This window comes from Bubalus kerabau, chromosome 9, assembly GCF_029407905.1.
Source record: "Bubalus kerabau isolate K-KA32 ecotype Philippines breed swamp buffalo chromosome 9, PCC_UOA_SB_1v2, whole genome shotgun sequence".
Lineage (NCBI taxonomy): Eukaryota > Metazoa > Chordata > Mammalia > Artiodactyla > Bovidae > Bubalus > Bubalus kerabau.
The window spans coordinates 95,842,806-95,869,327 of record NC_073632.1 but is presented as its reverse complement, the minus strand read 5'-3'; the positions used below and the strand labels follow the sequence as shown (position 1 = coordinate 95,869,327).

The following is a 26,522-nucleotide window of genomic DNA, read 5'->3' as shown; positions in this document are numbered from 1 at the left end:
TAGGTTAAAAAATGTGAAGTTGCCCTCAGCAATGAGCTGAATAGTCTTGTTGAAATGCTTGTGTAGGGCTGTAGTGGTAGATAAAGCTCCAAACACATACATTCATATACATATATGCGTATAGGCATATATGGATATATGTATATATTATATACACACATGTCTGAATACAAACACATATAAATATACATGCAGCTATACACACATGTGGGCTTCCCAGACGGCTCAGTGGTAAAGAAGTGCCTGCCACTGACAATGAAGGAGATACAGGTTCAGTCGCTGGCCTGGGAAAATCCCCTGGAGAAGGAGATGGCAATCCATTCTAGTATTCTTGCCAGGAGAATCCCATGAACAGAGGAGCCTGGCGGGCTATAGTCCATGGGGTCACAAAGAGTTGGACACAACTTAGTGACTAAACAACACTAACACATGTGCTACATAGTTCTCCATTTACTAAGACAAAGCTATGTGGTCCGGCCCAGAGAGGCGTTTTATTTTGATGAATGTAGGTTAGGAGACCTCCAGAGCATTACATCGTTCCTGTTTAGTTGTTCAAAGACACTGGAGGGATGAGGAGCCCTGGGGAATTTAGGAGAGAAACATCCTGCCGCGGCCTTTAAGGCTACAAACAACTGCAGCAGGACCGGAAAAGGCGCTCACGTGAAGGTGGGTTCCTTCCAGACTTATTGACAAAGGGGATTTTAGGTCAGTGTTTACCCTTCAGGAAACAACAGGGAAACGGGAATCATCCTGCATTCTGTCAAGGAGGTGAGCAACCAGCTCACAAACTGGAGCAAATTCCTGACACTGAACAAAAGAAAGTGCCGTCGAGTCTGGGATGGACTTGGGCGGTGCATCTGAACATATCCTTCTGTTCCGGTTGAGTCACTGAGTAGACAGGAAAAGCTACTCTGTGGTTTACTTGCTTCTCATTTAGCAACTTGATTCAAAATTCAATTCTTTGGCTACAAACTCAAGTTTGCACCTTGGCTTACCCAAGAACTGGACTAGATGGGTAGATGGACCCACATAACCCATTACTGCTGTTAGAAAAACAATGATAATAATCTTACGTTTGTAATTATAGTTATTCGCACTCGTCTTGTGAGTTCAAAGAATTGAAGGAGCTTTTTGCATTTGTGTGGCTATTTATGTCAAACTTTGTAAAGACTGGCCATCTTTATAAGGAAGCCAGAATTGCTAAAAACCAAGGATGATCTGTGACAAGAAGAAGTAAAAAAAATTCCAGATCTAAGCCAAAGTGGCCATTTCCATCAAAGTGACCTGAATGGCACCAAAGACACAGAGGGTGGACAAGGAAAACAGGGGAGTACCACACGGTTTTGAAGGACACTTAGAATACAGGGGAGAAGGGTAGACCAAGCAAATGAAAAATCAGAATACAGGTAGACAGCAAAGATGGAAAACTCAAAGCTGTGGGAAGCCGATGAGTCAGCAGGAAGCTGGTCAGGCTGCTGCTATTATATCGAAGGTTGGTATCTGTGTGGGCTTGATGCAAAAGCCACACAAGATGGGTGTTTTGGGGCCATAGATGGACTTCATGCCACTCGCTTTCCCCCTGGGATCTAAGTCTGGTTCATGAGGTAGGAGGTAGAACCAACCAGAACAGAACATGTGTGTGGAGAAAAACTAGGTAGAATTTGTAGGATGGGCCTGAAGGCACGGCTGGGTCTCACAACAGAGCATGGGAGGATTAGGGAGAGACTGGCAAAGCTGGCAGGTTAAAAATACCTCTACTTCTTTTGCGTTATTATGCTGAAACAGTGTGTTTAACAAGAACTCTATTTTCCAAAAGAAATGTGTTCAAACCAGCAAGGTGGGCTAAGTGAATATTTACAAGAAGCCTGGCACGCTGCAGTCCATGGGGTCACAAAGAGTTAGACAGAATTTAGCAACTGAACAAAATACTGTAGCTGGACTTTGGTGCTCATGTATATATTTCTAAGAACATCTGAAGGCCTGATGTTTATTTTTAATTATGAAAGGAAATGCATGAGTGTGGGTCCATCATTTGAATTTTCTTGACTTATTCATCTCAAGTGTATACCAAAGAAAGATCTCAAGTAAGCAAAGCAAGCAAATCAAAAGAATATCAGAGACATCCAGGGTGTCTATTGGCTCAGTTTCTACATGAGGCCATTTGAAATGAGCCAAACAGTTTTAAGATCTTTTTTGTGGGGGTGGGGGGGGGAGAAATAATTCAGAGGGAGAAGAGGAAGGAATTTATATTAATAACACCTATGCTACTTTCTTTACAATGTGTTAAACAGATTATTTCATCTAATAGTCATTTATTTAATTTAAAAAAATTTACAGAGTAGCTACAACTCAGTGTAGTTTGAGATGGACAGAGTGTAACTCTCCATGAATCGTGTCAGGGTTACATGATTTTGTTTTGGAGCTGATGATGTTGTCCACAAGTGAAATTTCTTCTTCCTTGGAAAAACAGTTTTGGTCTTAAGGCCTTCAACTGATTACACGAGACCCACCATATTCTAAAGGATACTCGCCTCTACTAAAAGTTTGTATCTGTTAACTAGATCTGCAGAATGCCTTCAGAGAAACATTTAGATTGGTGATTGATTGAATAACTAGGTATTATAGCCTAGCCAGCTTGACCTATAAAACTAACCGACCTAACTCCCAAACTTGTGTAACTCTGTTTTATAATACAAGGATAATCCTGGCTGGGAAATCAAAGAAAACAGAGCTCTTTTATGATACGCAGGGTTCTCTTCAGGGTCAGGAAAGAAGTTTGGCTCCTCGCCATTCAATGTGAGCAATGATCCCTAGTTGTGGCTTGGCTATGCCTTGGTGACCTGCGGCCCAACCAAGTCCTAGGCTCCTTATCTTGAGGTTTTTTTTAGAGTTTGCTGGTCGGTCTCTTAGTATTATATTCTCACTACCTTTTCAGGGGTTTCAGGGGTTCATAAATGAATTCACAACTCTTCAAGTCTTCTATCGTTGACCCATATGGGAGCCTTGACAATTATAGCCCCAAGCATTAATTGGTTCTGAAGGTCACCAAGCTCCTTCTACAGTGCTTCTCTTCCGTAAACACTCATTAATGAACCCGATTCAGAGAGTCCTGATTTCATGGAGCCTCATGCTCTGATGACGCTTAGGAGCTCAGCAGGGGTTGAAGCGGGTCAGTGGTTTAATACACTGAACATATGGCCCTGAGAAAACTGGTCATGTCAAGGCCACCTTGTCTAGTCAATGCCTGATAATAAACTTTCAAAATATTTCCTAATGATGGCTACTTCTGAGAAACATCTATGACCAGCACTTAGCAGGCAGTTCTTGTTGACAAATTATTGCCATTCTAAGTGTGTGTTTGCCTACAAGTATATTCATGAGGCAAAAAATAGTTTATCTTTTTTATTTTCTGATTTTGGTTTCTTTTTTTCCTTTTCTTTCTTGTTCCCTTTCTTTTTATCTCCGCATTGCTTTCCCAGGCATGGTTTGATTCATCAGTGATTCAACTCTGTAGTTACTGGAGGTGCAAAAATATTTTTTCAATTCAGATTTTTCCCTAAAAATGTTTTCCTGATGTCATCACTGTTAGTGAGACCTATTGAGGACTATTCAGTTCAGTTCAATTCAGTCGCTCAGTAGTATCCAACTCTGCAACTCCATGGACTGCAACACTCCTGGCTTCCCTGTCCATCACCATCTCCCAGAGTTTGCTCAAACTCACGTCCATTAAGTCAGTGATGCCATCCAACCATCTCATCCTCTGCTGTCCCCTTCTCTTCCCTCCTTCAATCTTTCCCAGCATGAGGGTTTTTTTCTATGAGTCAGCCCTTCACATCAGGTGGCCAAATATTAGAGCTTCAGCTTCAGCATCAGTCCTTCCAATGAATATTCAGGGTTGATTTCCTTTAGGATGGACTGGTTTGAGCTCCTTGCTGTCCAAGGGACTCTCAAGAGTCTTCTCCAACACCACAGTTCAAAAGCATCAATTCTTCAGTTCAAAAGCACCAATTCTCATGTCCATCCATACATGACTACTGGAAAAAATGTAGCTTTCATTGTACAGACTTTTGTTGGCAAAATAATGTCTCTGCTTTTTAATACACTGTCTAGGTTTGTCATAGCTTTTCTTCCAAGGAGCAAGCATCTTTTAATTTCACGGCTGCAGTCACTATCTGCTGTGACTTTGAAGCCCAAGTAAATAAAGTCTGTCACTGTTTCCATTTTTTCCCATCTATTTGCCGTGAAGTGATGGAACCGGATGACATGATCTTAGCTTTTTGAATGCTGAGTTTTAAGCCAGCTTTTCCACTCTCCTCTTTCATTTTCATCATTGAGGACTATTAGGTAAGTATTTATAAACAGTGCCTTAGTTTGTTTTGCTCTAAATTAGAAGTCCATGTGGAGAGTATCTTCTAGATCTGGACTCCCTGGTGGTACAGTGGATCAGAATCTGCCTGCTGACACAGGGGACATGGGTTCCATCCCTGGTCTGGGAAGATCCTACAGGCCACAGAGAACCTAAAGCCCATAGGCCACAGCTACTGAAGCCTGCCTGCCCTAGAGCCTGTGAACCCCAACTACTGAGCCCAGCTCCTAGAACCTGTGCTCTAAAATAAGAAGTCACACACCACACAAAGAGTAGTCCCCTGCCCCGCCACCACCACTGGAGAAAGCCCATGTGCAACAATGAAGACCCAGTGCAGCCAAAAATTCAATGAATTAAATTTTAAAAAGAATATCTTCTCGATCAGTAGGGGAAAGGTGGAGGCTTCCCAGATGGCACTAGTGGTAAAGAACCCGCCTGCCAGTGCAGGAAACCTATGAGATGTGAATTTGATCCCTAGGTCAGGAAGATCCCCTGGAGAAGGGAATGGCAACCCACTCCAGTATTCTTGCCTGGAGAATCCCATGGACAGAAGAGCCTGGTGGAAGTCCAAGGGGTCACAAAGAGTCAAAGACTGAAACAACTTCGCACAAGCACTAGGGTAAAAGTAAGAGTTTGAAAGGTTCTGAGATTCAATGATTTCTTGTGAGAATAGGAAATTTAATTGACCTTCATTTATTTATTTAAAGAGTATAGAGAATAATATTAATATAGTATTTATTCACTCTTCAACACCAAACCCCGTGTTGTGTTTGACATACATTAACTCATTAGGTCATCTCAAAAATTCAATGAGTTAGTTCTTGCTATTATCCTCACTTCAGAGATTAGAACCTACAACATATGGAGCATAAGGAGGTTAAGTAAAGTTGCGCCTAACAGAGGGTAGATTTATAAAATCAAAACTTATCAGACACCACAACTCTAACTAGCTTTTGCATAAAACCCCAAAGACTTTCTTACACATTTTAAAATATTATTTAGCCCATTCAGACAGAAATTTTTTTTGGCATTTTGCTAGGCCTTTGTTTTGTTTTTTTTTGCATTTTTGTATTGTTTATAAAAATTTGCTAGGTATTGTGGATGATGCTTGTTAGAAATTTCTGGTGGGTAGAAGAGGACTGTATAATTATACAGTTACATTCATTTATAACACCACATGAACCATTTATACAATTTTATTAAAATCCTCACTACAATGGAATTTATATAGAAGTGCACTTTTAATACTATTTTGTTGGTGATATTAATTTTCCTGAATGATGGCATGGCAGTTATCATCTGACTTTCTCTTTCAGAGCCTCTGGGAGATGCCTATTGTCTATTGTATTAAATCAGAACCCATTTGCCTGGTTTGCAAGGTTTGCAATAATCTAACCACCCTTCCCAACAACCTTACCTCCCAGGGAGATTCCAACGTGACTTTTCCCTCCTGCTACCTGCTGCACTCATGGTCTCCTTGACCCACTTCTGTGGGTTCCCACCTAGACTGCCTTCTCCTTGCATTTCATTTTATTTAAACCTCTGCTTGGAGGCTGCTTACCCTCCTCTTCCTTGCTTTGTGGACTCCCTTCCCACATTAGTCTTCTCAACCCCTTCCACTTCCTTCCTAACCTCCCAGAGCATGTATTATCTGATTGCACAAATTGAGCCCTTGATTATATCCTTTCTTGGACTCTAATCTAGTGCTATTCAAATGTCAATGGGGAAAGGAATCATCAGGTTCTTCAAAATATTAAAAATAAAAATTACCATATGATCTAGCTATTGGTGGCTCAGATGGTAAAGAATCTGCCTGCTATGCAAGAGACTTGGGTTCAGTCCCTGGGTTGGGAAGATCCTTTGGAGAAGGAAACAGCTACCCACTCTAGTATTCTGGCCTGGAGAATTCCATGGACTGTATAGTACATGAAGTAGCAAAGAGTTGGACATGACTGAGCGACTTTCCCTAGCTATTCCACTTCCGGATGTGTACCCAAAAGAATTGAAAGCAGTGTCTCAAAGAGGTTTTTGTACACCCATCTTCATAGAGGCATTATTCACAATAGCCAAAAGGTGGAAACAACCCAAGTGTACATAGATGAATGAATAGATAAGCAAAATGTGGTATATCTGTATTTGTATCTCTATCTACATACACACACAGAGGAATATTATTCAGCTTTAAAAACAAAGGAAATTTCAACACATGCCACATGGATGAAACTTGAGGAAATGATTCTAAGTGAAATCAGCTAGTCACAAAAAATACTGTACAATTCCACTTACATGAAGAACCTATGTAGTTGTATTCATAGAAACTAGAAGAATGGTTGCCAGGGGCAACCAGGGAGGAAGAATAAGGTGCCGCTGAACAGGGACAGAATTTGGATTACAAGACAAAGAGAGATCTGGAGGGTGACTGGAGAACAATGTGAATGTACTTAACACCACTGAACTATATGCTTAAAACTGGCTAAGATGGTACTGTTACATTATGCTATGAAACATATATTTTACCACAATTTTTTAAAAATTTGAGAAGAGAATATAAAATGACAGTCTATCAGCTCAGTGCCAAGATTCATATTTTTGATGTTTTCACCTGAGTGGAAGGGAGGAGAAACACTATCTTAATTATCACTCCCAGGGGTTTGGAGGCAGGTAGTCTTTAGGACAAATTTAGAGATGCTTCTAGTTTTTGCATGTATGTAAAATATTGCCTGTGACTGTAAATACCTCTGAAAAAGAGAATGAGAATTAGCATTATATGAAAACTTTGATGTCAGGCACTCAGCCAAAGTGTATGACTTAGCCATGATCATAAAGATATCAAGTAGAAAAGCTGGGGATTAAATCGGTGTGCCAGAGACATTGTGGTGGGTTCGCCATACCATTTCCTGTTGCTGGGCACACAGGGAGACTAAGTTTTAGCCTCAGTTGACCTTGCAGTTCAGTTCCTGCTCCATGCCTGAACTCTGGCCTAGGCACCTCTGACCTATATGAAAGAAGTGTCCAGGCCTGGCCCTTAAAAACATCCTGCTTAAGGTGCCCAGTGCTTTCTTCTCCTTCCTTAGCAAGTTTGAAGGATGTGAGCTCCAGACAGCAGTCCTGTGAAATGGAGAGCGGCTGCCAGTAGTGCCCGAGACTGAAAGCTGAGTGAGAGATGAACGTTCACTGCAGCCGGGCACTGACATTTCACCATTTATATACTTGTTACTGCAGCGTAGCCTGTTCTCTCCTGACTAAATCCATACCCTTGTCCTTCCAAGACAGTACTCTACCTCCCAGAGTCTAGGACATAAATTTCTCCTGTATTTCCTGAAGCATTAAGAATAATGGTAAGCTTGTAGCAATTTCCACTCCCCTCTATTCCACCCCAGAAAATCTTTTTGGCATCGCTGTGGCTTATGAGAGTGATGTAAATTCCAGGTTGTAGAGAAAGAGATGGAAAAACTCACTCCTCTTGACAAGGGAAACAGCTCCAAGAGCACCATTTAAGTAATTTTTAACTTCAGTTTCCTACTCCCACCTTATGAGCCCAATTCTTTTTCTCAGCTTGCTAGTGTTATTTTTCTAAACCTTCAGAAAGCCAGCACTTTGGTTTTAGCAAACCAAATGCAAAACAGAACACTTAAGGAAAGGTTAATGATTGTTTATAAATAAATGATTGTTGCCAAATGATTCTGATGTTGAGTTGAGCTCATGTAGGACAAATGAGATACATTCCTGAATAACCAAAGCCAGTTCCAAGGCACTCTGTGAAACAAGCCTGCCAGGCCGTAGAGGCCCTGATGAACACATGGCCTCACACACGAAAGCAGGAAATGGAAGCAGGAGACTTATGTTTGGGCAAGTGGAAGAAATGAAGACAAAGACAGCGACCCCAAAGCTGGAATCCTCCTATTTATTATTTTGCAAAATATCATCTGAGCATTGTGTTTTCTCTACAGTGGTCCTCAATGTATATTTCCCACTTTTGCTTCAGTAATAGGAACACCAATACTTAGCTGGGCATGTGGCCTTACTAAATATAGATGGTATTTCCCAGTCTCATTTGGCAGCTGTTTGTAGCCATAGAACTAAGTTCCAGTCATATCCATCTCATGGGATCTGACAAAGGTGATAGCTACAAGTTCCAGGAAATGTCCCTAAAAAGGATAGGGGATACTTCTTCTCTTTGTTATCCACTCAGCTTTCTGATGGAGATATGGTGACCATAAGCATCTTGGACCATAAGCATGAGGTCCAGACACTTGAGTTGGTGGTACCTGGGGTCAGATGATCTGAGAACTGCCATAAAAGCTCTGAACTGCCTACACTCAAACTTTTGCATGAGGGAGATAATGTACTCTATTCAGTTCAGCTCAGTAGCTCAGTTGTCTCTGACTGTTTGTGACCCCATGGACTGCAGCACGCCAGGCCTCCCTGTTCATCACCAACTCCTGGAGCTTACTCAAACTCATGCCCATCGAGTCAGTGATGCCATCCAACCATCTTATCTCTGTCATCCCCTTCTCCTCCCACCTTCAATCATTCCCAGCATCAGGATCTTTTCAGTGAGTCAGTTCTTCACATCAGGTGGCCAAAGTATTAGAGTTTCAGCTTCAGCATCAGTATCAGTCCTTCCAACGAATATTCAGAACTGATTTCCTTTAGGATAGACTGGTTGGATCTCCTTGCAGTCCAAGGGACTCTCAAGAGTTTTCTCCAACACCACAGTTCAAAAGCATCAATTCTTCAGCACTCAGCTTTCTTTTCAGTCCAACTCTCACATCCATACATGACTACTGGAAAAACCATAGCTTTGACTAGATGGAACTTTGAAGCCCAGTGTACTCCATACCTCCTAGTATGTTTAAGCCTTCCCTAGTGGCTCATTTGGTAAAGAATCTGCCTGCAATGCAGGAGACCTGGGTTCAATCCCTGGGTCAGAAAGATCCCCTAGAGGAGGAAATGGCAAACCACTCTAGTATTCTTGCCTGGAGAATTCCATGGACAGAGGAGCCAGACAGTCTATAGAATCGCAAAGAGAAGGACATGACTGTGTTACTAACTTTCACTTTTCATGTATAAGCCACTGTGATTAGGAACCTTAAAGATAGTGGTGAGTTGGTCTAACACAGTGAGCAATTTTCTAGCTTAGTTAATTGTCTTATTTATTGTCTAAAATGCACACACTTCCTCCATAATGCAGACCATAGAAGGCAGATGATACATGTAAGTCAATCTGTGGTTCACGTTTTTTTTTTTTTTAAGTGATCGGGTGCTGGGAAATTTATTATGGAAATCCTTCCCCTGAATATTTGCACCTGAAAAATGTGAACATGTATCAGACATAGTCTCCAGGCAGCAAATAGTTCATGCCTCAACCAAAATTAAAAAAAAAAAAAAATTAGAGTTTGTGTTAAACTGACAATCATGATGTATCTTTGAAACTATAAACAAAAGTATCTTTGCTCTTAGCACTATTTTGTTGCTTTCTTATGAATTCAATGCTTGAAGATAAAAGATAAATCAGAATGTCTGGGAGTTTTTGAACACAATATAAACTCTCTCTCTCTCACATATACACAAAAAATTAAGTAGTTTTTAAAGGTATTAGAGTCATATGCATTCTTAGTTAAATAGTTCCAATTCAAATGGAAGGGGAAAAAAACTTTAGGTTTATGACAGTTTTATTTTACAAATTCAGAATGATAAGTGATATTAGCACAAAAAGTCTACTTTGGGCCCACTGTTACATGACAACTAATACATATTTGATGAAAGAATAAATGTGTGCATATAAATCTGGATTTTTTTCCCCCTTTTTTAACACCGGTTGTTGTGTTGCTAAGTCATGTCTGACTCCTTGTGACCATTGGACTGCAGCATGCCTGGCTCCCCTGTCCTTCACTATTTCCTGGAGTTTGCTCAAATTCATGTCCATTGAGTTGGTGATGCTATCTAACCATCACATCCTCTGCCGTCCCCTTCTCTTTTTCCTTCAGTCTTTCCCAGCATTAGGGTCTTATTTCCGTAAGTCCGTTCTTCCCATCAGGCGGCTTTAGCTATAGCAACAGTCCTTCCAATGAATATTCAGGATTGATTTCCTTTAGAACTGACTGGATTGATCTCCTTTAACACCAGAAAAACGTTCAATTAAATAACATATTGAATTCAGTAACCATTCCTTGAATGTCTACACGTGTCAGGCTCTGCAAACCTCTGGCGACATGAAGATAAACGAGACATGGCCTGGACTGCTGTCCTGAGGGCCCAGTTCATAGGGGAGCTAAGGACATGAATCACCATTCATGATACCCAGAATCGCTCCAAGTCCTAAACTCACACAATGAACAAAACACTTTAGAAAGAGAAGGAAGCAGTTAATCCTATCTGGGGTGAGAGGAGACATCTAAGGAAGTCTTGTGAAATAAATAGAATTTCTCCAGGCATAGGAAGTTGGTGGGGGGGGGGTGTAGGGCAGAGATTCAGGAGAAAGATAGCAAATGAGAAAGAATCAAGGGTTCAAAGTGCACGTTATATTCCAGAAATGATGGCGGCTGGGACACAGCTGTGAGGCTCTGCTGGCAGCCGAGAGAATGGCTATTTCCATACTGAGAGGCAGCCTGATCACAGGAACGGCACCTGTGCTACCAGTGATCACTGGGACACTACTGAATGTTAGAAAACACAGTTTTCTGGTTGAAAATAGCAGGTGGAGAGAATATATTGCTTGCAAACCTGAAAAGCTTCTCAGTTCATTCAGGCTCAAGGTCAAGCCCATCGTGAGCCCTTCAGGGCCGTTTGCAGTCTGGCACCAGGTTTACATTTCCAGTCTCATCTTCTGCCACATACTCTCTCTCCATGCCCTAACTGCAGCTGCAGGGCCAGATGCAGTGTCTTTGCTAAAGCAAATTAACACAGCCTTGGGTCTGATGTCTGTGTCAGAGCTTTCTCTATCTCTTTTATACTTTAATAAAACTTTATTACACAAAACTCTGAGTGATCAAGCCTGGTCACTGGCCCCGGATTGAATTCTTCTCCTCCAGAGGCCAAGAATCCCGGCGTCTTTTGTGGTTCAGCAACAACCGTTCATCTTGGGGGCTCATCCGGGATTCTTCAGAACAAGGTAAGGATTCTTGGAACTCCTGTTCTTTGTTCTCCTAGTAAACATGTTTTCTGCTGTACTTTGCTAACTGTACATTGTGCTTGTGTGAATGAATGACATGCCCTGTGCAAAGCAAGTGAGGAGCACTGCTCTGCGGTTCCGCAGTGACCTCATAAGGCTTATGGCATAAACCCTGTCGGGGGCTTATACCGACCTGCCAATGGACTTCCCTCGTGGCTCAGATGGTAAAGCGTCTGCCTACAATGCGGGAGGCCCAGCTTCTAATCCCTGGGTTGGGAAGATCTCCTGGAGAAGGAAATGGCAACCCACTGCAGTAGTCTTGCCTGGAAAAATCCCATGGACAGAGGAGCCTGGTAGACTACAGTCCATGGGGTCACAAAGAGTTGGACATGACTGAGCGACTTTGCTTTCTTTTGGGTCTATTGTGTGCAGTCCATGACTTGGTGAATGGTTTCTTTTCCACTCCTATTAAACAAGAAGATTAGAAACTGTTCTTATTCATATGGGACAGACAAGAGTTTCCTTGTTTCCTGCCATCTGTCATAATATGTTCATTGGGACCTGAACTACCTGGACATTCCTTAGAATAACTCCCTAGTCCATCACATCAATGACATTATGTTAACCAGATGAGCAAGAGGTCCAAAGGTCTGTAAACTAGGAAAAGGGAAAGTGTTAGCCGCTCAGTCGTGTCTGACTCTTTGCGACCTCATAGACTGTACCGCACCAGTTTCCTCTGTCCATGGCAATTTCTAGGCAAGAATACTGGAGTGGGTAGCCATTCCCTTCTTCAGGGGATCTTCCTGACCCAGATATCGAACTCTCGTCTCCTGCATTGCAGGCAGGAAACCCAATGGCAATCCAAGGGCAGAAGAAGATGAAATGTCACAACTCCATGAGGCAGAAAAATGATACAAATTCCTCCTTCCTCTGCCTTTTATTCTATTTATGCCCTCAACACTTTGGATGATGCCCACTCCCATTGTGGAGGACAATCTGTTTTATGAGTTCACCAATTCAAATGCCAATCTTACCCAGAAACACCCTCACAGACAATCCAGAAATAATATTTAATCTAGGCACCTTGTAGCCAGTCAAGTAGACACATAAAATTAACTATCACAAACCATTAACCTTCTCATGTGTTTACTGAAGAGAAATGAAGAGTTCATTCCATGCAAAGACTTGTACACAGATGTTCGTAGCAGCTTTGATCATGATATGCAAAGACTAGAAGCAACCCAAATGTCTATCATCAGATAAATGGATAAGAAAACTGCAACTCATCTGCTCAGTAGCCATTACTCATCAACGGAAAGCAATGGTACATACAGTAAGAGATGAATTTTAAAAACTTTAGACTGAGATAGTGAAGGAAGCAAGGCATGAAATATGACTCCATTTATATGAAATTCCAGAAAAGATAAATTTTGTCTATGGGGACAGAAAATGGAGCAGTGGTTACCAGGGGTGGGGAATTGGGGGAATTAAATAGAATGGGCCACACAGGTAACATTTTTGGAGTAATAGAAATGCTCTAAGTGATTTTGGTGGTAATTTGTGAATGTATTATTCAAAACTCATCAAAGTGTACACTTCAAATGGGTGTTTTTTTTTTCTTAAGTAAACCATACCTCGATTTCAAAGTTTATTTTTTAAAATGTGGTTGAGACAGTTTATACTCCTACCAACAACATATAGATGTCTATTCCTTGATAGCAATGTTACGATCATATTAAATTGTGTCTTTAAATTTATACCATTCTGGTGGGTAAGAAGGGCAATTTCCAACTTTTGAGGTAAACATCTGTGGATCATGCAATAGGTATTAGTATCTAGGAACAAATACCACACTGGAGAATTCTATCCTACGAGTCATCACAAATTAAACTATTGCCTGTGAGTCACTAGGGTGATCAGTTACGCTTCCTCATATATTCATTCCTAAATAACTACCCTAATACTCCACCGCTGTCTAAGAATTTCAACAATTCAGGTTCATTCCAATCTTACTGTCAATGTTTGCTTTTTATGTTTTGTCACCTTGCTTATTCTTCCCAAGTCTTAGATTCACATAAAGATGGCAGAACTTTAAAGTGGAAACAGAAGGAGCAGAGTCACTTTAATCCAAGTACTTTCTCTCAGCACCCTCCCTCACTCAATTTTTGATATGAACAATTGCTGTTTCTTCAATTTTATGAAAAGTTATATGACTGCAGCTTCAGGACAAGATCCTCCCAACCTGATTACTGTCCCTAAGCTTCTCCTATGTGGAAATGCTACAGCCATGGCAGATCTTAGAAATCATGTGCTCCAACCTGCACATTTTACAAGTTAAAAACAACTGTCAACAAGCATCTGGTAGTGGCAGTCTTGGAATTAGAATTTCAGACTCCTAGACTCTGCTATTTCTATACATTCACTGCCTCATTGGTCAGCAGAACTGCAGCTCACATGAGGCATTCAGAGGTGGGTGTCCAAACGTGCAGCTCCTCACATGGCAAAGCTTTGGAAATATGGACAGTCCATGATATAATGAGCTGATACATATGGCTTTATCTAAAGAAATAAGTGTGTTGGGATTTTTAAGATTTAGCAACAACAAAAACAACAAAAAATGAGCTAACGCCCTGGAAAATTCCTCAGTGACAGCTACAACTAAGGAAAAAATATTTGTTTGTCTGGTTCAATCATGTATATTTGCTTAGAACAACTCTGGATTCGGACTTTACCCTGGCATAATTTTTAATAATGTCTTCTTTCACTCTGAAAAATGTCCTATTTTAAAAGAAAAACTATATTACCACTGTAATTACATGGGATTTCTAGCTAATAACCAGTCCAGTTCCCTCTAATAATTTTTTATTATCTCTTTAAAGATCCAATTGCCAAGTACATTGCTTGGGACTGGGGGTTAGAGCTTCAGTGTTTGAATTTGAGGGGAACATTGCTTAGTCCCTAACAGGGAGTAACCAGGACTTTTTCATTCACTGATTTGAAAAGCACTGCACAACACTAGGAGAAGGCGATGGCACTCCACTCCAGTACCCTCGCCTGGAAAATCCCATGGAAGGAGGAGCCTGGTGGGCTGCAGTCCATGCGGTCACAAAGAGTCAGACACGACTGAGCGACTTCACTTTCACTTTTCACTTTCACACATTAGAGAAGGAAATGGCAACCCACTCCAGTGTTCTTGCCTGGAGAATCCCAGGGACAGGGGAGCCTGGTGGGCTGCCGTCTATGGGGTCACACAGAGTCGGACACGACTGAAGTGACTTAGCAGCAGCAGCAGCACAACACTGTCCAGTATACTGCTTACTTGCCAGCTTGGAAGGTGGTAAGAGGTTGTGTCAAACAAGAGGAAAATGTACCAATTCACCCACCGTACAGATGACAAACCAGGAAGCATGACCAATCAAAGGTGTCCTACAAGGACCACAGCATTCCCTGGGGCTCCATCCTGGGAGAGAAAATGCTCCTATGTTCACTAACTCAACACTTGCCCACACTCCCAGGTGAGGTACAAACACCATCTCTTCCTGAAAAACAAACTTGATGGGCACCCCCTTCTCCAGCCTCAGTCACACCTGCCAGAGAGAAGGAAAAGTTCTCCCAGTATCTCTCATGCAGTGCTTATCTCTTCTGATAGTTGTTATCATGCCATGTTTCTACACATATAAATTTAAAATTTATATATATATTATATATATAATATATATATTTAAAATTTATATAAATATATTTCAGTTCAGTTCAGTCGCTCAGTCGTGTCTGACTCTTTACGACCCCATGAATCACAGCACACCAGGCCTCCCTGTCTATCACCAACTCCCGGAGTTCACCCAGACTCACATCCATCGAGTCAGTGATGCCATCCAGCCATCTCATCCTCTGTCGTCCCCTTCTCCTCCTGTCCCCAATCCCTCCCAGCATCAGAGTCTTTTCCAATGAGTCAACTCTTCGCATGAGGTGGCCAAAGAACTGGAGTTTCAGCTTTAGCATCATTCCTTCCAAAGAAATCCCAGGGCTGATCTCCTTCAGAATGGACTGGTTGGATCTCCTTGCAGTCCAAGGGACTCTCAAGCGTTTTCTCCAACACCACAGTTCAAAAGCATCAATTCTTCGGTGCTCAGCCTTCTTCACAGTCCAACTCTCACATCCATACACGACCACAGGAAAAACCATAGCCTTGGTTAGACGAACATTTGTCAGCAAAGCAATGTCTCTGATTTTGAATATGCTATCTAGGTTGGTCATAACTTTCCTTCCAAGGAGTGAGCGTCTTTTAATTTCATGGCTGCGGTCACCATCTGCAGTGATTTTGGAGCCCAGAAAAATAAAGTCTGACACTGTTTCCCCATCAATTTCCCATGAAGTGATGGGACCGGATGCCATGATCTTCGTTTTCTGAATGTTAAGCTTTAAGCCAACTTTTTCACTCTCCACTTTCACTTTCATCAAGAGGCTTTTTAGTTCCTCTTCACTTTCTGCCATAAGGGTGGTGTCATCTGCATATCTGAAGTTATTGATATTTCTCCCGGCAGTCTTGATTCCAGCTTGTGTTTCTTCCAGTCCAGCGTTTCTCATGATGTACTCTGCATAGAAGTTAAATAAGCAGGGTGACAATATACAGGCTTGGCGTACTCCTTTTCCTATTTGGAACCAGTCTGTTGTTCCATGTCCAGTTCTAACTGTTGCTTCCTGACCTGCATTCAAATTTCTCAAGAGGCAGGTCAGGTGGTCTGGTATTCCCATCTCTTTCAGAATTTTCCACAGTTTATTGTGATCCACACAGTCAAAGGCTTTGGCATAGTCAATAAAGCAGAAACAGATGTTTCTGTGAAACTCTCTTGCTTTTTCCATGATCCAACGGATGTTGGCAATTTGATCTATGGTTCCTCTGCCTTTTCTAAAACCAGCTTGAACATCTGGAATTTCATGGTTCATGTATTGCTGAAGCCTGGCTTGGAGAATTTTGAACATTACTTTACTAGCATGTGAGATGAGTGCAATTGTGCGGTAGTTTGAGCATTCTTTGGCATTGCCTTTCTTTGGGATTGGAATGAAAACTGACCTTTTCCAGTCCTGTGGCCACTGCTGAGTTTTCCAAATTTGCTGGCATAGTGAGTGCAGCACTTTCACAGCATCATCTTTCAGGATTTGAAATAGCTCAACTGGAATTCCATCACCTCTGCTAGCTTTGTTCGTAGTGATGCTTTCTAAGGCCCACTTGACTTCACATTCCAGGATCTCTGGCTCTAGGTCAGTGATCACACCATCGTGATTATCTTGGTCATGAAGATCTTTTTTGTACAGTTCTTCTGTGTATTCTTGCCCCCTCTTCTTAATATCTTCTGCTTCTGTCAGGTCCATACCATTTCTGTCCTTTATCGAGCCCATCTTTGCATGAAATGTTCCCTTGGTATCTCTAATTTTCTTGACGAGATCTCTAGTCTTTCCCATTCTGTTGTTTTCCTCTATTTCTTTGCATTGATTGCTGAAGAAGGCTTTCTTATCTCTTCTTGCTATTCTTTGGAACTCTGCATTCAGATACTTATATCTTTCCTTTTCTCCTTTGCTTTTCACTTCTCTTCTTTTCACAGCTATTTGTAAGGCCTCCCCAGACAGCCATTTTACTTTTTTGCATTTCTTTTCCACGGGGATGGTCTTGATCCCTGTCTCCCGTATAATGTCACGAACCCCATTCCATAGTTCATCAGGCACTCTATCTATCAGATCTAGGCCCTTAAATCTATTTCTCACTTCCACTGTATAATCATAAGGGATTTGATTTAGGTCATATCTGTATGGTCTAGTGGTTTTCCCTACTTTCTTCAATTTAAGTCTGAATTTGGCAATAAGGAGTTCATGATCTGAGCCACATTCAGCTCCTGGTCTTGTTTTTGCTGACTGTATAGAGCTTCTCCATCTTTGGCTGCAAAGAATATAATCAATCTGATTTTGGTGTTGACCATCTGGTGATGTCCATGTGTAGAGTAATAAATGAATACCATTTATTTCTCAACTAGACCAAATCTTTTCTTCCTGTACCCCTAAAACCCAGCCTACCTAAATGATTTGGTAGACAATAAATAATTAGTTGAATACATGAAAATCAGGCTTCCCAGGTGGCACTAGTGGTAAAAAACCTGCCTGCCAAAGCAGGAAACACGGGTTAATTTCCTGGGTTGGGAAGATCCCCTGGAGGAGGGCTTGGCAACCCACTCCAGTATTCTTGCCTGGAGAATCCCATGGACAGAGGAGCCTGGTAGAATACAGTCCATAGGATTGCAGAGTCAGATGCGACTGAAGCAACTTAGCATACACGCACAGACAATAAATGATTGAATAAATGAATAGGTAATTTGCTTTTCTCATATTCTTTCTCAGCTTAGGGCTGGTAGACCACCCAGAGAATAGACACATGTAGGCAAGATGTGTTCACTAACAGAGTCCTACATCCAGCCACATGATCATGTGTGAAACTGTCAGAAGAATTAGAGAACATCAAAATCCCATATTGCACCACTTCTTAAATGTGTTATACACAAGCACTCATACGGAGCTAACGTGCCAACTTGTTGGGGTATTTCTTTGTCTTTCCATGATGTCAGGCAAGAGAACGGGCTATCTGAAAACTCTGCTGTTCAAGCCCTGGACCCCAGCTGCCTGGGTTTGAATCCCAGCTCTCCCACTTACTATCTCTGTACTCTTGGGCAAATTACTGAACTTCTCTGAGTCTCAGTTTGGTGTGTAAAACAGAGATAATAATAAGTACATTTGCTCCAATCTACTCCACAGGGCTGTCATGAGGAAGAAAAGAGTTAATATATGTAAAAAGCTCTGACCCAGGTGGCTCACTGGTAAAGAATCTGCCTGCCAATGCAGGAGACAGAAGAGATGCAGGTTCAATCCCTGGGTCGGGAAGATCCCCTGGAGAAGGAAACAGCAACCCGCTCCAGCATTCTGGGCTGTAAAATCCCATGGACAGAGGAGCCTGGTGGGCTACAGTCCATGGGATGGCAGAGTCAGACACAACTGAGACACTGAGCGCACACACTCTGTCATTATCATTCTAATCAATCCCCCCAGTGCACCACCCTACAAGGGGCTCTCATGGCCCTGACCTGACCTTGCTGAGCCTCCCCCACCCAGGTGCTTGTCTGCAGACCCGGTTCCATCAAGGCTGCCCTGGTGGAGGTTGCAGGTCGCAGCTGTTTGGGAAGCAGGCTCCTTGGGCCACAGGGCCCCTGCCCTCCTTTCCACCACTGTGTGTCCTGTGGGACTGGGGGCAGAAATAAAGGTCCTAGCCACCTCCTCCAAAAGAGGGAGGGGAGTTTGGGAAGGGAGCCTTTGTGCTTTTCAACATTAAATCATAAACAGAAAGGAATGGAATGGAGATAAAAGAGAGAGGGGAAAAGGAGAGAGGAGACAGAGGGGAGGGAGAGAAGGGCTGGAGAGAGGAGGCTCGAAGAGGGACAGAAGGAGAGGGGAGGTGGGAAATGGGGGAGGAGAAGGGAGGGGATGGGAGCAGAAGGGGAGCTGGAAGAGAGGAAGGGAGGGCGGGAAGGGCAGAGGAGGGGCGGGAAGCAGAGGGGAGCCCACACGAGAGGGACACTCCAGGCCCAGGCTAGGTCTGGGAGCTGTTCCAATGACTGCCCGCATAAAAACAACCCATGACCACCAACCTCCCCAGCACCAGCTGTTTCCACTTCCGTAACACATGTTCCCTCACGTAAATTGTTTACTAACTTCACATCCAGATTTTTTTAAATAGAGGAAAACCTGGGGTTTGTCTGCACCCACCAGAAGAGCAGAGATAAGGGGGGCAAAATTCAACAACAAACAAAAGGAAGAAGCAGAATGAACGATCCAGGAGATCCCCTGAGTTTCTCCAGAACAGCCACAGCTCCTTCACTCTGCTGGCTTCCTGAGTCAGTGAGGGGCCGCCTCCTCCACGCAGCTGCATCTGCATCACACCCCAAAAGCCCAGCATCCCACTTCCAGAGCAAGAGGAGAGCCAACGCCAGGGGAAGAGCAGAGCTGGCACCCACAACCCTGGCAGCAGCAAGCAGAGTGCCACACCTGAAAGCCCGGCTCACTGCGGGAGGACACCGCAACCTCTGTCAGGTGGTGTTGAGAGCATGGGGTCCCAAGTCAGGCCTCCAGGTTCGAGTCCCATCTCTACCACTTGGGAGTGGTGTGACCTGAAGTGAGTTACTGAACCTCTCTGTGCCTCGGTTTTATCATCTATCAAAGGGGGAGAAAAATAGTCTCCACCTCCTGGGGTGGCTGTGGGGTAAAGCGAGTTAAAATAAAGCTCTAAGAATAGTGCCTTGGGTTTTACTAAGCCACTTTTTACCTAATTTTACAGATTAGAATTTTTTTACCTAATTTTTAAAACTAAAATTTTTACCTAATTAAAAAGATTAGAATTCTCTGCATCTCTTCGATATTCTCGCACCAGATTTATCATGGGATTCTAGGTGAACATGATGTTCCCAAAGAAACATCAAAATCACAAAAGTGGTCGGAAACATTGCATATGAGGGTCATTTGTGAAGCTCCTAGGAGTATACCTACTCTTTCAAAATGTATGTAGGAGGAAAATACAAGAATTTCAAAATTGAACAAAGATTAATGTTCAGATATATTATGTCATTGGTCTAAACCTCTAAAAGAATATTTCTATTCCCAAAGTGAACAGAAAGTATGTATTTCTAGCCACAGTTCTTTCAACACTTAAGTAGCCAAGACACTAGATATTTATCAAAGACACTGCATTTGAGCATTAAAAACAGTACTTTGCTCCATCAAGAGTACTTCGAGGACAGTTTATTTACATTACCTCTCTGTGATTCCACAGCAGATACACTGAGGAGAACAGGGGATGATTGTATTATTGCTCAATCTTACTCCCAAGTGTATCTTTACTTCTTCGCTAAAATTTGTCCGCGTTCAAATATTAATTACTTCCAAGTATTATTCTGGCTTAGTAGCCTGGTTTCACTATTAATTTTCTAATAGTAATTTTTCTGATTTTATAACTAGCACATGCTGCTGCTGCTGCTAAGTCGCTTCAGTCGTGTCTGACTCTGTGCGACCCCATAGAGGGCAGCCCACCAGGCTCCCCTGTCCCTGGGATTCTCCAGGCAAGAACACTGGAGTGGGTTGCCATTTCCTTCTCCAGTGCATGAAAGTGAAAAGTGAAAGGGAAGTCGCTCAGTCGTGTCCGACTCTTAGCGACCCCATGGACTGCAGCCTTCCAGGCTCCTCCATCCATGGGATTTTCCAGGCAAGAGTACTGGGGTGGGTGCCATTGCCTTCTCCGCATGCACATGATACACAGGTTTTATTTGTGTCCTCCAACTCAGTCTCCACTGGCCACAGCCCCAGGATGGAAGCATCAGGAAGGTGTTTCTCAGCTCATTGGTACTGATGATGTTATTTGTATTTCCATGTGCTTTTGGCATGTGACCTTTTCTTATATTTAATATTCAGGAAATTTGCAAGCTTGTATTATTTTGGGGTATAAGGGTGAAGCAATAGTGTGTCCATGGAAGTTGACAAAAGATGTATATAAGGCCTGACATCATATTAAACTAGAATCCTGTGATAAACCTAGGTAGAGAATATCAAAGAGAAGAGATGAATTCTAATTTTTTATAATTTGGTAAAATTCATGTGCACATGCATGCATGCTACATTACTTAAGTCATGTCTGACTCTTTGTGACCTCATGGACTGTAGCCTGCCAGGCTCCTCTGTCCATGGGATTCTCCAGGCAAGAATACTGGATTAGGTTGCCATGCCCTTGGGCTTCCCTCATAGCTCAGTTGGTAAAGAATCCGCTTGCAATGCAGGAGACCCCGGTTTGATTCCTGGATCCGGAAGATCCGCTGGAGAAGGGATAGGCTACCCACTCTAGGTTTCTTGGTCTTTCCTGGTGGCTCAGCTGGTAAAGAATCTGCCTGCAATGTGGGAGACCTGGTTTCGATCCTGGGTTGGGCAGATCCCCTGGAGAAGGGAAAGGCTGCCCATTCCAGTATTCTGGCCTGGAGAATTCCATGGACAGAGGAGCCTGGTAGGCTACAGTCCATGGGGTCACAAAGAGTTGGACATGATTGGGTGACTTTCACTTCCTCCAGGGAATCCTCCCAACCCAGGGACTGAAGCCTCATCTCCCGTACTGCAGGCAGATTCTTTATTGCTGAACTACTGGGGAAGCCCCAGAATTCATGTGTACATGTATAAAAAAATAATGCTTGGTAAAGCCCAAGCACTATACTTGGTGCTTTAACTCATTTTATCCCACAGCCACCCCAGGAGGTAGAGACTATTTTTCTCCCCCTTTGATAGATGATAAAACCGAGGCACAGAGAGGTTCAGTAACTCACTTCAGGTCACACCGCTCCCAAGTGGTAGAGATGGGACTCGAACCTGGAGGCCTGACTTGGGACCCCATGCTCTCAACACCACCTGACAGAGGTTGCGGTGTCCTCCCGCAGTGAGCCGGGCTTTCAGGTGTGGCACTCTGCTTGCTGCTGCCAGGGTTGTGGGTGCCAGCTCTGCTCTTCCCCTGGCGTTGGCTCTCCTCTTGCTCTGGAAGTGGGATGCTGGGCTTTTGGGGTGTGATGCAGATGCAGCTGCGTGGAGGAGGCGGCCCCTCACTGACTCAGGAAGCCAGCAGAGTGAAGGAGCTGTGGCTGTTCTGGAGAAACTCAGGGGATCTCCTGGATCATTGTTTGTTCTGCTTTTTCCTTTTGTTTGTTGTTGAATTTTGCCCCCCTTATCTCTGCTCTTCTGGTGGGTGCAGACAAATGCCAAGTTATCCATAACTGATCGTGGTCCAGCGTATCCCATGGTGAATGTATTTTGTGTATATATCAGCATACTTTACATCCTCTCTGGTGGCTCTGAAATGAAGAATCTGCCTGCCATGTAGGAGACTTGCGGGAAACAGGAGCTCTATCGCTGGGTTGGGAAGGTCCCCCGGAGAAGGAAATGACAATGCACTTCATTATTCTTAGCTTTCCTGGTGGCTCAGATGGTAAAGAGTCTGCCTGCAATGCAGAAGACCCAGGTTCAATCCCTGGGTTGGGAAAATCCCCTGGAAAGGAAATGGCAACCCACTCCAATATGCTTGCCTGGAGAGTTCCCTGGACAGAGAAGCCTGGTGGGCTACAGTGCACGGGGTCACAAAGAACAGGACATGACTGAGTGGCTAACACTTTTGCTTTCAAAAGCCTGCACCTACGGGCCTTCTGCAGAGCCTGCCATGGGCTGCTGGGTCCCTCCATGAACACCAACAGAGCTTGCACAGCCCTGGGGGCCTTGGCCAATGGCTGATAAGTCAGAGATGTGAGAGATCAGCTCCTAGGCTTTCAGGCAGGACAAATCCAAGGCGTAAGTGACACTCTGGAGTACTGTACAGTGACGCTCCCTGGAGCTTCATCCCAAATTGTACCCCGGCTGACTTCTCTTCTTTGTTTCACCTTCCCCACTGCCCTCCTGGTTTCTCCAGGGGGCATCTTAACAAAAGTGAAAGGTGAAGATCACTCAGTTGTGTCTGACTCTTTGCGACCCCAGGGACTATACAGTCCATGGAATTCTCCAGGCCAGAATACTGGAGTGGGTAGCCTTTCCCTTCTCCAGGGGATCTTCCCAACCCAGGGATCGAACCTAGCTCTCTCACATTGCAGATGGATTCTTTACCAGCTGAGCCACCAGAGAAGCCCAAGTCTTAACAAAAGTCTTCACCCAAATCCCCGCCTCAGGGTCTGCTTCGGAGGAACCCAAGGAATGGGAAGGAGCAGGCCTAAGTGGAGAGCAGAGTGGTGTCCCTGAATGGGAGGGAAGGCAGGGTGTCTGGGGAGACTGGAGAACTTGGGTGTGGGAGGAAAAGGATCTTTCTAGGCATTTCTATGATCTCAGTCATTAAAAAATACTGCTCCCACAGATGTAGAAAACAGACTTGTGGACACAGCAGAGGAAGGAGAGAGTGGGATGTATTGAGAGAGTAACAGTGAAACATGCACCTTACCATATATAAAATAGATAGTGGCTGGGAGGCTGCTGTGTAACACAGGGAGTGCAACCCCATGCGTTGTGACACCCAAAAGGAGTGGGATGGGTGGGAGAAGGGAGGGAGGTTGAAGAGAGAAGGGACATATGTATACCTGTGGCTGAATCACATTGTTGTATGGCAGAAATCAACACAATATTGTAAAGAAATTATCCTCCAATTAAAAATTTTAAAAAGAGAGAGGAGAATTCCTTGATTAATAGAGGTAAGGCAGTTCCGATGATTTCTAATAGCTGAGTAAATAAACATACTCTATTAAAAAAAAATACAAAGTCTCAGTTGCTAGGGAGTAAGAGGGGTGTGAAATATTTGGCTGCAAGAGTCAGAGCATGACTGTTGTAAGGAAATCTGGTGAGACTTCTAGGCAGTGTGCATTGCTGTTCTCCAGCCACATCGGCTTCTCAGTGCCGGCTTGAGAAGGTGGGGGGTTGGATTAACCAAGATTGGGGTTATTTTAGCAGAGTAGGCTGAAGGGTGGAGGGAGCTTTCCTGGTGGCTTAGATGGTAAAGAATCTGCCTGCAATGCAGGAGACCTGGGTTCAACCCCTGAAAGTGGGAATGACAACCCACTCCTGTATTCTTACCTGGAGAATCCCCACAGACAGAGGAGACTGGTGGGCGACAGTCCATGGAGTCACAGTCGGGCACAACGGAGCGAGTAACACTTTCACTTTTCAGGCTGGAGGGAGAGAAGTTGAAGGGCGTTGGGGCCGTTGAAGGGGGTTGGTTATGATGATGAAGGACCTTTGATGGATATAGAAGGAAATGACAACATTGGAGGGCTGACCTTGGAAAGGGAGTGAGAATAATGGATTGTAGACCCTGGTGAAGTTCCAATTGTCGGTGGAGTGGTCATAGGCTGTGACAATGGGAAGTGTTGGGCAGATGGCGGGGCACCCAGAACAGAGGCTACAGAAGTGATGAGGTGATCATTGTGTCAGGGTCAAAAGTGGGAGGCTGCGAGGAGAGAGGCAGACCACCGATGGTCAGAGGCCCGACTCTCGGAAGCCTAATAACTAAATGTTTAGATAGTCTATATGTTTGCTTTTTAAATTTGTTTTTGCTTGTTTTTTGAGACTTTAGCAAAGAAATGAGGAGCTGAGGGTAAAACACAGAGGATGAGATGGTTGGATGGCATCACTGACCCGATGGACGTGAGTTTGAGTAAACTCCAGGAGTTGGTGATGGACAGGGAGGCCTGGCATGCTGCAGTCCATGGGGTTGCAAAGAGTCGGACATGACTGAGCGACTGAACTGGAACCGAAACAAGTTGCTCCCAACCTGTTCTCACTGGATCTGTATGGCTGTGCCCTGAAAGGCAACCATGACTCCTCCACACACATATTTGGACGCGGCAGCTTTTACTTCACCCCAGAGTTTCTCTCAGTTTTGAATGTGAATTCTTCAGATCGATAATCTCTAATTTCCATGGTTTTCTTCCAGGTTGGTTTGAGGGGAAAGAGCTGTGAGCCTTGTTCTCAACTTAAATAGACTTTGAACAATTACTCCATTCTATTGCGCTTCCCAGGTGGTGCTCGTGGTAAAGAATCCACCTGCCAATGCAGGAGATGCCAGAGACTCAAGTTCAATTCCTGGGTCAGGAAGCTCTCCTGGAGGAGGAAATGGCTACTCACTCCAGTATTCTTTCCTGGAGAATCCCATGGACAGGGGAGTCTGGCGGGCTACAGTCCATGGGCTCGCAAAGAGTTGGACACGACTGAGCGACTGACTGAATTACTCTACAGACCCTCTTGAAAGCCAGGCCTGTGTCTCTACCCTCCCCTCCTTTCTGCACAAGTTCAATCTTTTAGAAGGAAACTCATCTCCTACAATCAAGTTAGCACTGCAGGGTCTCTTTCAGTTTTCCTGGTAACACTTAGTCTTGGCGGACCAATGACTCCGACTAGCTTACAACAGAGTGATACCAGAAAGGAGGCAGAATCTCTTTTCTCAGCATCTCTAAGGCAAGTATCACTTCCTCCATCATACATGCACATGCGGGCACACATGTAGTGCACACAACTTGTGAGTACCTCGCATAACCCAAGGAATGATTTCCAAAGCAGAAGCACTGGGCAGGATGGCTAAACGGTAGAAGTCAAGAGAAATGGAAATGCCCCATGACTCTCTCTCCTGGTTTTCAGATGAGATATGACCTATGCAGTGAATCCTCAACCACTGTGAGGTGAGAACATACTTTTCCCTAAAGTGCTGAGCATAGCAAGCAGGAAGGGGGAGGCCAAGGAGATGCTGGCAGCATCCTTTTCTGACTCCAGGGGTGGCCCTGAGACTGAGCACATGAGTGCTGCACCAGCCAACCTGGACGGTGTCTGGCAGCACTTGGGGCTTCTCTGCAAATGTTCTTCCTGCCCTCCTACCAAATACAAGTGCGGGATAAGGGAGATACTGGCTGTAAATATTTTTTCCTTCTTTTGAACATATGCCTGTGTCATGCGGCTGTAACTGAAATTTTGTGTCCAAATGGCTAAAGTTTTTGAGAACCCCAGTGAGCACAGCTAATCCCCCTGCACAAGCAACAATTTCAGCAATGAAGTTCTTAACATGAAAGGTGTTGGAAGAGTTTCTGTGATGAACTTTGCTTCATGACTGCAAACAGGGCAGTCAATGCCACCATGAATTAACTTTTCCCCCCAGCAGCTTGCCAGGTGGCACTAGCGGTAAAGAACCTAGCCGCCAATGCAGGAGATGTAAGAGACTCAGTTTCAATCCCTGGGTTGGGAAGATACCCTGGAGGAGGGTATGGCAACCCACTCCAGTGTTCTTGCCTGGAGAATCCCATGGTCAGAGGAGCCTGCTGGGCTACAGTCCATGGAGTCACAAAGAGTGGGCCATGACTCAGAAGCATCACTTAGCAGAAGTTAAAAAAGATGGAGAAACTCCAATTTTCTCTTCAATAAAAAAAAAGATTGGCTCTACTCCTGTCTTGTCTAAACATA

The 26,522-nt window shown here is 43.8% G+C and overlaps 1 long non-coding RNA gene across 1 annotated transcript in view; it reads left to right on the top strand.

Moving 5' to 3' along the window:
• Window positions 1-26,522, top strand: part of LOC129619473 (uncharacterized) — a 35,281-nt gene that overhangs the window by 3,885 nt on the left and 4,874 nt on the right. The window contains exon 2 of the long non-coding RNA XR_008697891.1: window positions 11,401-11,480. This is a non-coding gene — a long non-coding RNA (uncharacterized LOC129619473). The remainder of the gene's footprint in view (window positions 1-11,400; window positions 11,481-26,522) is intronic.